The sequence below is a fragment of the Aquila chrysaetos genome, chromosome 4, assembly GCF_900496995.4.
Source record: "Aquila chrysaetos chrysaetos chromosome 4, bAquChr1.4, whole genome shotgun sequence".
In the NCBI taxonomy this organism is placed as follows: domain Eukaryota; kingdom Metazoa; phylum Chordata; class Aves; order Accipitriformes; family Accipitridae; genus Aquila; species Aquila chrysaetos.
Window position 1 is genome coordinate 33,631,664 of NC_044007.1, and position 16,770 is coordinate 33,648,433.

At 38.3% G+C, this 16,770-nt stretch overlaps 2 long non-coding RNA genes across 2 annotated transcripts in view; both read right to left on the minus strand.

Annotated features, from left to right (window-relative positions):
• The window catches only part of LOC121233241, an 81,248-nt gene that overhangs the window by 64,141 nt on the left and 337 nt on the right, over positions 1-16,770 (minus strand). The gene's annotated exons all lie outside the window — the stretch shown is intronic.
• On the minus strand, positions 734-16,016 carry LOC115340363. The gene is made up of 3 exons (XR_003923030.2): positions 15,745-16,016; positions 12,266-12,268; positions 734-744 (listed from the first exon to the last, which is right to left on the minus strand). It is a non-coding gene; the product is annotated as an uncharacterized LOC115340363 (long non-coding RNA).

Genomic DNA, 16,770 nt, shown 5'->3' on the forward strand with positions numbered 1-16,770 from the left:
GCTGACAGCTGCTTCCTTTTCGAGGGCTCGGATAGCTGCCTCTAATCTCTACTGCCACTGACTTCCATTTTAGGAGAATGAAGGCACCTCCCAAGGAGGACAGGAGCATTTCTCTCTTTCTCAGCATAGAAGAATGACATAGGATGAAGATGAAGCACTGTTCAATGATGCCAATACTTAGCATCAACCTCTTTTCCCTTACTTCACACTCCCATCCTTCCTATCTGTTGTTGCACTGTGAACTGACAGGCCAGGCTTCCCATCTTTCAGTAAGGTGGTCATTTTTGTATACCTATCCACAGGAAACAAGGCAAAGGTTTCACCATACCATGCAAATGCCCTGATAAAAGCAGACATGCTCAGGCTGTAAATGAAGGATGGAGCAAGTGACTTCTTTCCATCTGCAGCCCAGGTACTTTGCTGTATTATTAGAGAAAGATATACTGAAGGGGCTAAAGAGGTGCTGGAGTGGTCACCTTACATTCACAATCAAACCTTTTCCCACTAAAAAGATAAAACAGGTATGGTTAACTGTAATGGTAGTCTATACATCTACCAACTGCACACAAGTCAAAATATGAGAGGCAGAGTCATGCAAACTAATGTTAGCATTATTTTTAGCTGGTTACTTTTCTATTGACTTGACCAGCAGTAATTAAAGTGAATTTGTCTGTCAGAGACAACATAGGCACAAAATCCATTAAGAAACTAAACTAATGAAATCTAGTTAAAAGCAAAAACTCCCTAGCAAAATATTAATACAGTTGCTCCAAAACAAATCAAAATGCATTATACATTTAATTGTCATTTCTTTCAAATAGGAGAAATTCCTCAAAAATAAAATCCTTCCAAGAAAGCCAACTGCAACTCCAAGGGTACACTGAGGCCATGCAATGCAGTATTAATGTTAGAAACTACTGAACTAGTACTAAATCAGCTATACATTTACATGGCATATTAAAATACTATACAGAAACACTAGCTTCAGTCCTAATAACAGAATAACTTCACTTACAGCACATTCCACATAGGCTAATTACTTTTGCACTGCAAGCTGCAGATAGGCTTTTAAAATCCCCTCCTACCTACTATTTTCAATGTGAACATCTTTCTCCCATTAGCTAATTGAGTGCCATACCTATGGAACATCGTTCTGAGTAGATATCTAATAAATGAATGACAGGTCTTCTGTCACAGTATCATTCATGTTCAGGTCTACTGTGTTCTTCATTTACCTTCCTTGCTAATCCAGTATTTTGCTCTTTCTCACATGGGTAAAAGCTCAAATTGTAGATTTATAGAACCGAAGGCTATGAAAAACGTTATGATCATCTATGCTGACCTCCTGAATAACACAGAAAACAGAATTATATGATTCCAAATTAAATCTATAAACTCCTGCTAAAGCAACAGTTTATTGTATTAAATGACCTCCAATTCCAATTTAAAAGACTTCAGGCTCTAAAGAGCCCATCATATTCCTACACCATTTGTTCCACTGGTTAAGTACCCTGACTATAAAATTAAGTCTTATCTAAATCTCCCTAACCTCACCTACCACGCATCAATCTGCTTAGCCTTCTACCAAACACAAGTATCAGAAATATCCTTTAGGTTTCTCTAAGTTTTAATTAACTCTTTTCTTAAACTTCTTTAATTACATCAGCTTTCTAGTTTCTCTCAGTCATGGTGGGCTGAGGAAGAGAATATTAACCCAATTTCACAAGTATTTTGGAGAATCAGTAAACCCAAAGCTTATGGAGAAACATATGGGCAAAAAATACATATTGAACACAGGAGTAAAAAGGTAGAATAACATGCAGCCATAAAGCTGGAAAAAATGATCTTACATTAGTTATCTAGTCTGCTTTCAAAAACATATCATCGGACTGAGCAACTTCATCACTGGATTCTTTCAAAATATTCAGCTGTTTGAAGCAAAACTCTATTTTCATCACTTAGATCATTTATGCAGAACTGAAATAGTCTTATTTGCACACGAATTGAAAATAAAAGAAAGATTAAGCCCATAACATTAAAAAGGGATCACCTTTTTCAAAATTTTGACCATGAGTTAAATGAGTTAAAATACTCATTTGTTCCTCATTTTAACAAGATTTTTTATCACTTTTTTTTCCTAATTGTCATAATAAGCATGCCCACTTAAGTTAATATGTATTGAAATAAAAACAACTAAACAGAATCAAAATGTTTAAAATGTAGCCCCAAGGAACTGCTGAGGAAAAGGGCAAGCTTTCTTACTTTTATTAGAAGTTTAGACTGAACCACAGGTTAAAGGTTCTGTAACATACTAACAACACGGTTTCCTTTAGGGTATAGCTTTTGGAAGCTTACCAAGACAAATTTTAACTCCTTGTACAATTCTAACCCTGTTTGCTATACAAACTTCTTTGCCTCATTCAACTTCTTCCATAAACTCATGACTGCCACAAAGACTGGAAGAAGTGAAATTATTTTTCTAACTCACAGTGAAAATATAATATTTATACTTTTCTACAGCTCCATCCTTTTCCCCATGTGACCAGGATTTTGTCTCCTTTGCAAAACACCAACATAGTTTAAAGTAAATAATGAATAATTATTAAATTAATATTTTAAAAATCGACATTCTATACAACATTGGATTCTATAAATTTCCTACAAGTGAGCTAAAACAGTATCGTGTTTGACCAAACCAGATTTTACATGAAACTGATAATTATACAGACTTATGCTTGAAGATTAAATCACTGCAAAAATGCTGAAACCTTATGACGATCAACAGAAAGAAATACTTTCAACAAAGTATGGAGCCAGGAAATTATTTTCCAGAACAAGAAGAAAAATGCTATTAGGATAAAAATATAAAAGCAGAGTGACCTAACCAATTGTAACCAATGTAAAAATGAGACACTCTGTTCAGAGACAGCAAGGACATTTTCTGAAGTGTTACATTAGTCAGAATAAAGTAGGCCATTTGAGAGACGTCTGAATGAATAGAAAGCTGGAATTCTAACAAGAAAATTCACGTTGACCAGATCTTCATATTCCTAGGGACTATGAACCAAATGTAAGTCTCAAAATTAATTATTTTTTTTTTACCCAACAAGTACAGTTAATTGCTTAATTAGGAATTATAACAGCTGTACTGTAAGAAAGAAGAACCACTAATTAAAAATGTAAGAGAGACAGGACATAAAATGCAATTTCTCTGCTGGTCTTTCCTATCTAATGCCACTCTAAAAGGAACACTCCTAATAGATGCCTATATAAGACTAAAATTCACTGAAAAAAATTCTTCCTTCGTAGTAAGCATCTCATTCATCCCATGAATGATAATGCAAATACCTTGCCTTCTATGAAAAAAAACAGCAGAGGAAAAGTTAGTGGCCTCCTTTTTTCTCCATAGTTTTGTATGGAAACAAGAGGTACACGTTATCTGTCTATTCATTCATCTTGTTTTACTTAGCTGTAAATGAGCAAATTTTATAGGCTTTAAGTAGCAGGAGCTGCAGCGATGACCTATACGGGAAGAGGTCATGAACTGCCCATGTGCCAGTCAAAATTGGCTCCAGGCTGTCCCAGATGAGGTAAAAATGGTGGAAAAAACTTTGGTCTACCAGAGGAGCACACAGCATCCCTGCTCAGACATATTTAAGACAGAGGCAGGTGTGAGGGGCTGGAAATACACTTGGTGGGGATGGGGCATGCCAAGCCAAAAGGCAGTAGGGACGTGCCCAAGGAGCTGTGACTGTGGGCAAATCACAGCAGGACAGGGACACCCCTGAGGGACAGCAGCCACGGGTGACCCACAGAAGGGCAGGGACACCCCTGAAGGACTGTAGCCACTAGCGACCCACAGCAGGGCAGGAAGACCCCTAAGGGACTGTTGGCATACAGGTGATCCACACAGGAATCACTGACACAGACTAGCAGACAGGAGCCATCACACAGACCACCTCATCCTCCTGGCTGCCCATCGCCATACCGGAAGTGTTTGCATGGACTGAGTACAACTCATGGCAAAATAAGTGCAGTTGGACTGGAGCGGGGAGGCACCAGATGTTTATGGAAGTGTGTGTCTAATTGCTTGTCATTTTCTTCTTCTCAACACTCAAAACAGTGATCAGAGATTCATGTTGGTTTGCAATAAATTATCTCAAGTAAAATTCCCCAACTCTAGATTGTCTCACTGACTGTATTACCTTAAATTTTAATCCAGTGACGTAGTTCTACCAAATTTGAGAGTGACTGAGTTCCCAAAGATATAACAGCTGTTGTGGTACTCAGTAAATGGGGAAGGCCAGGAGATAGAAAGGTAGGAATAATCTCTATTAAATCCCTGACTGACGGTAGAACAGGGAGACTTCACATGTTATTCACTTTGACAACAGCCAGCAGGCCATTCAGCACATGCATTCTTTGGAATAAGCACAAGCTTTGTTTGGAATAAGCCAGAGCACATGATGCTTTTCGCCCAGCTAACAGAAGCAAAAGGAAGCTGAAGGTACTACAAGCATGTGTTTTCAAAAGGACATGAGAAAGAAATGTGAAAAACTGCAGTGGGATTCAAAGGATATAAGAGGACTGAATGTATAGTGATATAAGGGGTACTACTGCTTTAGAAAGGCCTAGGGAGAACCAAGGGTACTACTAAAAGATCCCAAAGAAAGAGGGAGATAGCAAAAAGCTGGATTTTACAACGGCAGGATGTAAGGGACATATGATACCAAAAAAAAAAAAAAAAAAAAATCAAAGAAAACATACTTCATTACTTCTTGCTGAACAAAGTATTGCACTGCTCTAACAACAGAGCATTAACATAGAAAATGAGAGATATGGGTTATCTTCTCAACGTGAAGACATACACTTTAATTCCATGGCGCTCTAGCCACCAAGGATGGGCAGAAAATGGGGTACCACTCACCGTTCCTGCAGCTGCTGCTGTAGGTAGTCAGGAATGTAAGACACCTGGGACCAAGTATGCCACCATGGGAAGTTTGCCTTCACATCCTTGTTCCCAAGAATGCTTACTTTCTCTGCAAGACCTACTCCTACCTCTTTCAGATTTTGCTGTAAAATGACAGAAAATTATCTTTGATGCCAATTATGGCAGCTTCCTTCATCACTCACTTGCTAATTATTTTTTTCTAACAATTTTGATACTACTCTCATTCTGCCTTTACTATTGGCAAGATGGTCCCTGTAAGACTGTGCTACATTTTTAACTTTTGCTGGGAAGAAAAAAAAAAAGAAGTATTTTACCAATAGAATATTTTAACAAACTAATTAGTATGAACTTGAAAGCTATTAACTTACTGAAAAAGCTATTAACATATTTTCATTACGCTATCTCGCAAATTAAATATTATCTGTGAGACTCTAGAATCAGGTCTTTATTCTGAGAGGAAATGTCTCTGCTAAGGAGATTAATTTTTTTTTTTTTAAATTAGAAAAATAAGGTAACTTGACAAATGTGTATACGTTTCCCTCGCAGATATTTATAAGTGGTGTTTGTTGTACAGCAAATGTTTAAAGACATCAGACTTTACCCAATTCTAAACCCTAGTATTTCAGCTCCCCAAGTGACAAATCCTTACTTTTTGGCTCGCACGTTTTTATGCTTGTCCCAGAGTGCACCTTTCATTTTTGTTAAGCCAGGGAAAGAATTACACATATGGATGTCAAAAAAATGTTGCATCCACTTCAAAAATGAAGTACATAGGAAATGCTTTGTCCTTATTAAAAGTGAGGAAATGTTTTGCTTAGAAGTGTAAACCTCATCACAATTTAACACAAAGGTTTGAAATAAGGCATATGGGAAGAACTATCTCAATACTGTGCTTTCATGAACCCTGCAGAAATTCTCCCACCTTTGGCCAAGTTGTGAATCTCTGCAAATTATATTTTGCATATGCTCAGGAGAAAGTTCATTCCAAAAGCAAAAGTCTCTTAAAAAAAATAAAGTATCGCCACTGACTATTCTCCAAACTGGAGATGAAGGAGCTAATCCAGCCCTTTGTAGCTGCCTCTGTTCCAGGCTGTTACAATGCCAAAGACAAGAATAGACAGCAAGGGAACATTTCCTTCTGTGCCTTTTGTTCCTTCACTAATTGAGCACTGAGAGTTCACAGATGAGAGAAGCATAAAAGAGGGAAGAAAGACCAAAGACAATTAGGTAGATTAGACAGACAACTGCTACTGGAACAATGATACAAAAGGTCAGAGGGAAAAAAAAAAAACAAACTAAACAGCAGAAGGGGGAGAAACTAAGATGAGACAGTTATAGACCTGTACTTGCTCATGAAGGACAATTATCAAAGTCAGGACAGAACGTAAGGTGAGGGTATGGGTTAAGCAAGATGAGGAAAGATGCCAGGGAAAGAAAAGCTGTGTTAAACAAGAGGGACATAGACAGATGGGGTCAGCTGAGAGGAAGCAGAGTCCAATTCTGTACCAATATAATACATCCTGCTCAGAAACTAGAACTCAGTCTGAGTTTACAATCTCAACAGTCTTCAGTGGTCAGCAAAGCATGTGCTTTAACAACCTCTAGAAGTTGCCCTCTATACAGATTATTATCATTAGTACTCTCAAATTAAATAACAGATGTTTGTATTATCACAATGAACTATGGGAAGATCAATATAATTCCACATCATGGAATTTTTTTTTTAGTTGGCTTCACTTAAAAACTTAGCAGTTTATATTGATAAAACTACAATTTTTCTGAGTGATCGTTTTCTAACTGGATAATATTATTTCCCAAATTACTTCTATCCCTTCCTTCATGTCATAAATCACTGCTGGAGAAGCACTAGTATTATATCTAAAACTGACAAAGAGTTGAGCTGGCACCACCAGTAACGGGGTAAATATTTTTTAAAGATCTTTTTAGTGCTTTGCAGGAAATATCACCATCACTGCCCCAAGCCAATAAATAATCCTGTTGCTGGATAAAACATATGCTGAATTTGTCCTTCCACAGAAAAATAAAATCTTACTGAATAAGCCTGAGATACCAAGATCCCTCTGATCGTACATAATGAGATGAAAAAATTAATCTATTTAATTCCCTTACCAAATACAAAGTCATTTAAGAAAAATATCCTTCACAGTAAGCCAATTTAAAAAAAAAAAATCAATGTAGTAAAAGCAATCTTTGTATTTATCATGTTTTCCCATTCTAGATAATCAGAAAGATAAGAGGGTGACCTGTTTTGATGAATGTGGCCCCATTTTTTTCATTCAAATTTTTTTATATTATTTTTCATTGGGAGGGTCATGAAAGAGCATGCCTTCTTCCTTAGTTGCATGCAACACTAAACTGAAGTTTCCAGAGAAGTTTAGATTTTAATGTTGATCTTTGTATTATCATCAAATATAATATAGACACACTGTAGTGTCCCTGCTCTCATAAAAACCTACACAATGTAGGAGACACCTGTGCTTTGAGAATCAAGTTAGTGTACATAGCGCTGCGAAGATCTAAAGGGACAAAGGATGCCAAGAATATAAAGTGGTAATCTTAAAATGAGAAGGATACTTACTAAAAGATGGTCTCCCCAGAAGAAAATGAGAGAGAGACCCAAATAAGAAAAACTGTGTACCTTGCTTATCTCTAGCTGTTGTTCTGAAGAAGAATCTTAGGTCTCGTATCAGAGAAACGTTGACTGCAAAGCACAGAAAGCAAATTTGTTGCATTAATAGGTACCATTTTAAACAGTTACTTTTCAGATTAAAACTATATTTTACAGTGATGCAAAGAACTGCAAAGCTCAAAAGAGAGTTTATACGACAGAATGGGTACTCTTCAGTTTAAGAAATACTTCTATTGCTCTCCAAGGAGATTTATTTCATCCACCATATAGCATGTGACAAGAGTTACGCTGATCCCTCACTGGGAGCTAAGTACCCCAATAGTTTTTACATTAGCATGCACCACAATAGCAATCCCTGACATTGGTTGTAAGTGTCAGACAGAGCCTTCATTAATTGTCATCATCTTTAAGACGTAAAAGAAACCCTCTCTTCTTGAATGTTATTACACAAAAAGTGTACATGTTATCTATATACAGCAAGTGCAAAAATATTTTGTCCTGTAATAATAATCATTTAGAATATATGGCATAGAAAGTGTACTATTGTTAAACTGTCAGTCAAAACCCTTGTGATACAAGGATAGAACATCACATCCATCTATAACAGCCTTTTCTGTCAGTCAAACATGTTGTTCTATACAAATCTAGCATCAATTTGATTTTTAAATTGGCAGAGGCTGTAAAACATTATTCTGATGTGATACCAATGTGATCTAAGTTGCTGTTGATATCAGAATACAACACAAGTTTCCTCTCAAATCCAGTTCTGCTTCTGCTTTTAGGCATCTGCATAACTTAGATGATTTTGCATATATAAGTACATGAACAGTCAAATGAAATTTTTTCTTTCATTACATGCCAAAGAAATGTTTGGTGATAATCTCCTCTACTTTGAAATAAACCATAATCTGAAAAGTCTGTATCAGGGTGATGAAATCATTATTAATATGTACCCTACAAAACCCAACAAATACTCCTGTTTATCCATCACATACCTTCATTAAGAATCAGATTAGTCCCTTTATCCCAGCTATGAATAACTGTGGCTTATGAAAATTGAGTTAAAGAGCACTGAATTCCTACAGCATTTTTCTGTGACATTAGCTGTAGAATGAACTGAAGTGGACAAACTATTCACTCATAAAAGAATGCAGAGCTGGACTCTGTTTCTTGTCCCATTGCAAAACTGAACACAAATAAAAGGACAGATGAAATTTAAATTTTATTATAAAAAAATAGAAGAGTAAGTCAAGACAAGCTCTTTTTAGCCTGTTCCCATGCACACCTTGAGGTCTGCAAATTTTGTACTAATGTACTGATTTTTCCACCTGGGTTCAACACAAGCTAGAGAAAGCATATCAAATCAATCTCTCCATAGAACACTAAAAAATTTAACCATCCATTTTCTTCCATCTTTGAAGTGTGCAAACAGAGGTAATAAAAAGTACAGATTACCACAAGCAGCGTTAGGTTTTCATGTCTTTTTTTTTTTTTCCATTATTAATTTCATATAGGAATCATTAGAGTGATTTATTAGCATACTTGCCATTATTTGGGCACATGCAGTGTAGCAGACCTTTTTCACGGGCATAATCAGTGACTTTTTATACTTGGCATACACAACAACTTTATGGAACACTACCTAATGATTGACAAGATTCTAAAATCCTCAAGAGCTTTGGGGGCAAGTTCAAACAAATTGCTACTGAGATGATATCACCAATCTCTTTTCCGCTTGGGGCAAGTTCAAACGAATTGCTACTGAGATGGTATCACCAATCTGTTTTCCACTTGCACTGTTTCAGTAATACCTACAGTCAAAAGTCAAGGGTGCCAATGCCTAAATCATCCCAGTTTTCAGAACACTAAAGCTTACAACTGTTAGTGAAGGCACAGTACTATGAAACAGAGAGGCTAAAATGCAAGCTCGTGCTTTAGTTTACCAACCCAGCTACCTTTTTACAGAACTGAGGTAAACAGCTGGCTACAGTAAACCTCAGTATACCAGCATTAGAACTAAATTCTGTAGAGAACTACTCAACAGTAGTTTTCAAAAACAGGCTATAACTAAAAAAAATCCCAATACCTTGCTTTTGTTCTCAGCTTCAACACCTTAACTTCCCAGTAAACCACCTAATGTTTTTATGACTCAGTTAAAATGTAACTATCATATCTCAAAAAAATCTCTTATAAGGTCTGACTATTTCATTCATGTTAAAATGATGAATACTTACTATAAAAGTGATTTGTAAGGCAATCAAGAGTTTACACATAAAAATTAAACATAGGTAATTAATGCAATTTATATTTATTACAATATTTACTTAGGTAGTATATCAAATAAGGCTAAAAAAAAAAGGCACCATGCATATTGGTACTGTATACAGTCTTTCCGTTACGAGAAAACTGTAATCTACTCAGCACAGTGCATTGTATATATTCCATTGCTCAGCCTTGTAACATTCCATGTGGCCAACCATGTTATGCTAACTGCTTCTGTTTATGTGCTTTTTAACTTAAGACAGGGAAATAAAACTACTCGATCTCAATTACCATTTTAAACATTTGAACTGGTATTTGAAAGCTGGTCTACAATGAAAGAGTCTCGACAAGGTAACTACACAAATTACAGAATCACAGAATGATTGAGGTTGGAACAGAACTCTGGAGGTCATCTTGTCCAACCCCCCCACTCAAAGCAGGTTGTTAAGAGCTGTGTCCAGTTGAGTTTTAACTATCTCTAGGGATGGAGACTCCACAACCTGTCTGGGCAACCTGCTCCAGTATTCAATCACCCTTAAAATATTGGGGATAGAATAAAATCACTCACTCTCAGTCAACCAGTATACTGTAAAAAATAATATAAGCATAGTTATGCTGGAAAAAGAAAAAAACATCTAAATCCTTTTGAAGATGTTGCTTATTCTGCTTAAAAAACAGGTCTATAAATAATAGCAAAAATAGACTTTTTTTTTTTTTCTTCCAGTAGAAGCTTCCTTCAGGAGAGGGCAGGTGCTTGGTACTATAAAAATACATAGGACACAATCCCTGTCTCTGGGAGTTTACAGTATGCCATTGTATTGGCTTTGTGTGGCAAGGTTTTGGTAGCGGGGGGGGTTACAAGGGTGGCTTCTGTAAGAAGCTGCTGGAAGCTTCCCCTGTGTTCGAGAGAGAGCCAATACCAGCCGGCTCTAAGATGGACCCGCCGCCGGCCAAGGCCGAGCCCATCAGCGATAGTGGTAACGCCTCTGTGATAACATTTTTAAGAAGCAAAAAAGTTGGGATAGACAGTAAACGGCAGCCAGAGAGAGGAGTGAGAACATTTAAGAGAAACAACCCTGCAGACACCAAGGTCAGTGAAGAAGGAGGGGGAGGAGGTGCTCCAGGTGCCGGAGCAGAGATTCCCCTGCAGACCGTGGGGAAGACCATGGTGAGGCAGGCTGTCCCCCTGCAGCCCATGGAGGTCCACGGTGGAGCAGATATCCACCTGCAGCCCATGGAGGACCCCATCCCAGAGCAGGTGGGTGCCCAAAGGAGGCTGTGACCCCATGGGAACCCCACGCTGGAGCAGGCTCCTGGCAGGACCTGCGGATCTGTGGAGAGAGGAGCCCACGGAGCAGGTTTTCTGGCAGGGCTTGTGACCCCGTGGGGGACCCACACTGGAGCAGTGTGCTCCTGAAGGACTGCACGCCGTGGAAAGGACCCATGCTGGAGCAGTTCATGAAGAACTGCAGCCCGTGGGAAGGACCCACATTGGAGAAGTTCATGGAGGACTGTCTCCCATGGGTGGGACCCCACGCTGGAGCAGGGGAAGAGTGTGATGAGTCCTCCTCCTGAGGAGGATGAAGCGGCAGAAAATAACGTGTGATGAACTGACCATAAACCCCATTCCCCGTCCCCCTGTGCCGCTGATGGGGATAGGTAGAGAATCCGGGAGTGAAGTTGTGCCCGGGAAGAAGGGAGGGGTGGAGGGAAGGTGTTCTGAGATTTGGTTTTATTTCTCATTACCCTACTCTGGTTGATTTGTAATAAAGTGAGTTAAATTTTCCCAAGCTGAGTCTGTTTTGCTCGTGACGGTAATTAGTGAGTGATCTCTCCTGTCCTTATCTCGACCCACAAGCTCTTTGTTATGTTTTCTCTCCCCTGTCCAGCTGAGGAGGGGGAGTGATAGAATGGCTTTGGTGGGCACCTGGCATCCAGCCAGGGTCAACCCATCACAGCCATCAAAGCAAAATTTAGGACAAAGAACCTCAAGTACATAGAAACACACCTGAAAACTTGGAAATTAAAGGTATGCAGTTTGCCAGGGCTAAAAAATAGACCTGTTCCTTTTTTTTTTTATGGATAAGTATACATATAAAAACTGAAATGAGCTAAATTTTGTTTTAATTTTCAACTTTAACAATATTCTACATAGCCTTAATATAACACTGATAAGAATAATTATGTCTTATTTAGATGGAAAGAGTAATGGAGAAATAATCACAAATTACTAAAAACCCAAGGAAATTAATGTTTGAAATTCATGTGAGGAAGAAAATTTTGATCAAACTCTACCACATATTCTATACCCTGGAGTCAAATGTAAGGAAGTATATTTACAAAACCATTCACAAGATTTTTCCAGGTATTTCAAATTACAGAGCTGAAGACATTACCATCACAGTCTCAGTGGAAATTTGCTGCTTTCTATCAGAGACCAAGAACCACATAAGGGCAAAACCAGAAAGGATGCAAGATCTGTTACTTCACGAACAGCAAAACTAAATCACAAAACTGAGTTTATATAATACCTTAATCTGACAAAAGAAAAAAAACAACCAACCAGACAACTTTAAATGTGGAGGTTACCACATAAACCCTTCTCTTCCTCCAGAATGTAAATATTAACATTCATTCTTTCCTCAAATTTATATCTTCAAAGAAGACTACATCATTGTTGATTTTCAAACATATGGAAATAGTCACGGAATACAGCACACAAATTTTCACAGTGACAGTCAAATTCTAATCATTATTTTGACTGATAAAAGTATCTAATGTCTATACAATGCAAATTTGCCCATTGTACAATCTCTTGCACCAAAAAACATACCAAATATTTTTCAGTACCAGTGCACTACCTTATACACCATAAACTATGGAACAGAATCAGTTCTCTCAACAGATCTGTATCTCCACCAGGGCTTCTGGTGGCTATATCGGGTACATACTAAAATTTTTTTCTCCTCCTGTGCTGTCATGATTATGCCAGCAAAATACAGTTGGATGTACCAATCTTAAGATTTCAAAGCACAGAACAGATATTAATTCATGTCTACAACACTAAGAAGCAAGCAGGTATTTTACATACCGGGTAATCAAAGAAAGGTGAAGTGCTTTGTCTAAAGGCACTTGGAAGAAACAAGTAACAAAGCCATAATTAAAATTCAACATCAAGCTTCATGTTAATCCTCTAGACCTAACTGCCTTTTTCAAAGTGCATGATTTGGAACATCAAAAATAAGAATCAATTCAGTCACTTTTCTCAATACATGCTTTAATGATAAAATAAAACACCGCATTCAGCTTCTTCCTCTGTATTGGCACGAACAGTCATCCTTCTTAGGAATCAAATTCATGAAATCATTTTGGATTAAAAAAAAAAACATTAAAAAGGAAGCCAAGTCACAGATAAAATTTAAATTCCACATTTGATTTAGCCTCTACCTCTACATACTGACGGACTCACAGGAAAACACACATACGTGCCAGGTATGCCAGTATACCAATTTGCACTAGACTGATTTAATTAGTTTGCTTTCAATGCAAAGGTGCAGCACCTCAGCAATTATGAGATCGTTAATACAACAGAGCATAACAGCACCTTCAGAGATCTTCATCTAACCTCTAGGCACACATGTAACTCCCATTAAGGCTAATGGGAGTCACATGTGTGCATCCAAGGGAGAAGAGACCCATTAAAACTGATACAACATATCCATTAATCTTCAGGTCACTCTTAAGGTCAAACATTATAAAAATGTTTATGAATAGTACTTACTAGGTATGCACAGTGGCTACTTTAGTTTTAGGACAGACCTGTGAGCAGTTAAGGCCATGGAAAATGTCTGCTTTAAAAGCATCACCATGTTTCAAGTAGTGGCACGGAAATTTGAGAGTGCTTTTCCGTAGTCAGAGAGGACATTCCTCTATCATCTCCTGAAAGAATTAGAAGGATAGATATGACAGGGCAGGTTAGACACGAATGAAAACCTTGGACAAAGGTATGCTCTAGCTTTTCATTTTTCTTCCATCCTCAATTTTCTTCATATTTGAGTCCCTTAGTTATGGTTTTCTGCTTCAGGAAGAACATTTAACCGCAGTGACTGAATTCCTGATCTGTGCAGTCTGCTACAAAGACACTAGAAATAAGATTTTGATTACTGAATCACCAGCAAACCACAACAATTCAAGCACTGCTTGCAGGGAGGAAGGGGTGGTTTTAGTTTTTAAAAGAGAAAGGTAACCTTAGTTTGCTATCCATTTCATTCTGTGTGTCTGAAAACTCCTTTTTTCACCACTGTAGTATAGTTTAAGCAAGCATACTCTTTTCCAGCTTAGAAAAAGCTAAGGCTATCCAGTCTGTAAAACTGATCTGATCAGCAATGAATTTGCTGCCTTGATCCACATTGAGTCCTGAAGAAGAGAGATTTCTTAGCAGTGTGGGGGCCAGATGATCTCCATATGAACAGAGCAGAAGGAACAGTGGGAGGAAATGCAAGTGTCAGATGAGTACAGAAATGAGGACAAACTTCAGATATTAACTACCCCATTTGTTTACTGTTTCTTTCAGGAACTGGAGTGAACGAGGAAAGGTGGCTTCATCAAGGGTTACTCATGAACTATTCTGAAACTCGTCTTCCAGAACTCGTGTCAGAACTCTTTATTCTGCACGTGAGACTTGTTCAGCACTCTCCAATTACGCTTCCTGTTACAGGCTCTGTTGGTATTCCAAGCACTGACAACTTAGCACTGCAAGCTTTTTTTCAGAGACCTCATGTGACAGACATAGATGGTCAGCTGCATCTGGAGTGTCAGGTCAAAACACAGGTAAGAGGCTGGAGAACAACCTCTCACCTAGAAAGCATGGCCCCCAGAGACAGGGACAACATCAGCCCCACCAAGAAATAGCACATTGCTTCAGTCTTGAGTTGCAGGTCTTCTATTGCCTTTCTCTGGGTATGCCCATGTCACACAGACTCTCACTTCACAAGATTTTTAAATGCTGCCATAGCTTTTTACAGTGCCCTGCACAAGGAATTGTTTTTCTTTATTTCTAGTTCAAATATTCAATGATAAATAAATGATAACAAACAGAAGATTAATTCAATGATTCAATTAAATGAATTACTCCTCAGAAGAAATAAATTATTGCTTTTTTTTTTTTTTTTTTTTCAAAAACCTTGGTGTATGTGGTAGACAATATAAACATTTGGGGGTGATTTTTCTTCCTTTATTAGTAGTCATAAGCCTTCTACTACAATGTCTTTCTGTGAAACAAATCAGCTGTCCTAGCTCAAAAGATAAAGTTACCTCATTTTGCTTAAAATGTAGTTTTCATATAAAAAGATCTAAACCCCATTTTGTGAAATCAGCCATGTGAATTAGACTTATTCACTTCAAACGGTTCTTCTGAAAGAGGAATTACTCACTGTAACAAAGTTAGGCATCTGTTTTGAAGATGCTTTACCATTGTAAAAAATGACATGTAAATAAATATTCAACCAAACTGTTCTTTCAAGCTCATAATATTCATGCAGAGCTGTATCCTGTTTTGTGACACAAATAGTCCAGAGTGCTACCTAATTTCTTGGCTGTGAATTACACAAAAATGGTATAGAATCTATCAACACGTGCCCATGGAATGCCCCCACAGCCTCCTTAGCACAGATAACCTCAGCAAGGTATCTGAACAACTGGTGATGCAGGATGTTTTTCTGAGTACAATGGCGTTGCTGTTTCTTTGCCCGATTGTTTGCTGATCAGTGGTGGATGGGAGGTTCTGTATGTTGCAAAACGTGTGAGAAATTGCTTTCGGATGGCCTTGCAGTTTCTGGGCCATCCCAGATGAACCCCCACTGAAGAAGATAAGGACTTTAACCCTTTTAGGTAACTTCGTTTAGAAGTATCCATGTGAATTACGTCAAAATGTAAGCATAGATAATAGAAGCACTAACGAGCATTCTTTAAGATAAGATGTATCAAACATGCAGAAGATCACACTACGCAGAATCATCCAGAAGGGTCAAGTAACGGACAAATGAGGAAGACTACGGAAGACCACCAGAGGACTCCTGAAGACCACCAGAGACCTTCAATGCGCCTTCGTAAAAGACATTTGCATATGCTAATAGTTTCTCTGGAAAACTAATGAATATGTATAACATTTCTTGGAAATCTAGTGAATATGTATGTAGAACATGTACTTAACCTGCACAATTAGGCCTGACGGTGTGCACAATAAGTGGAGCGATCCCCCATACACCCAGCACTACAATAAAGAATGCCTGCTTTCTAAAACTCCAAAATCGAGTCTTAGAGTTTCTTCGACTGGCTTTTTCGGTATCACTGGGACCCTTGATGTCACCTGTGAATCTGTATTCATGAGTACACCAAAACTAAATCTAGTTACTGTTTGAAAATAAATAAATCACTATTTGAATATCTTTTAATTTTTATGTTTAATAAACAATGTAGATTCCTCTCAAGCTGTTCAGCCACATTTTAGAGTTCCCTTTAATTTTCTTTCTAGAACCGTAGTAGTCAACTTTCCAATGCAGTTTTCCCCACCTAAGCGTGTAATACATTCAAATAACACCTTCTCAGTCATCTAAAGCACTTTGGGACCCGTGAGGGAGGACTTGGCTGTCACGAACGCCCGCAACCAACCGATCAACCACGCATCAAACAGCACTGGAGTAAAGCTGCTTCAGAAATACCTGCCTGCAGCACCCACAGGCTCTTGCCACATTTCCTCCTTCGTCTGCTCAGTTTCTCCTCTCACAGCCCTACGAATCCTGTCAGTAAACGCTACATAAGCCCCTCGCCCCCCACGGGCCGCGGCTGCACCCCAGGCTGCCCTCCACTCCAAGATGCTCGGCCTCGCCACCCCCGCACCACCCTCGGT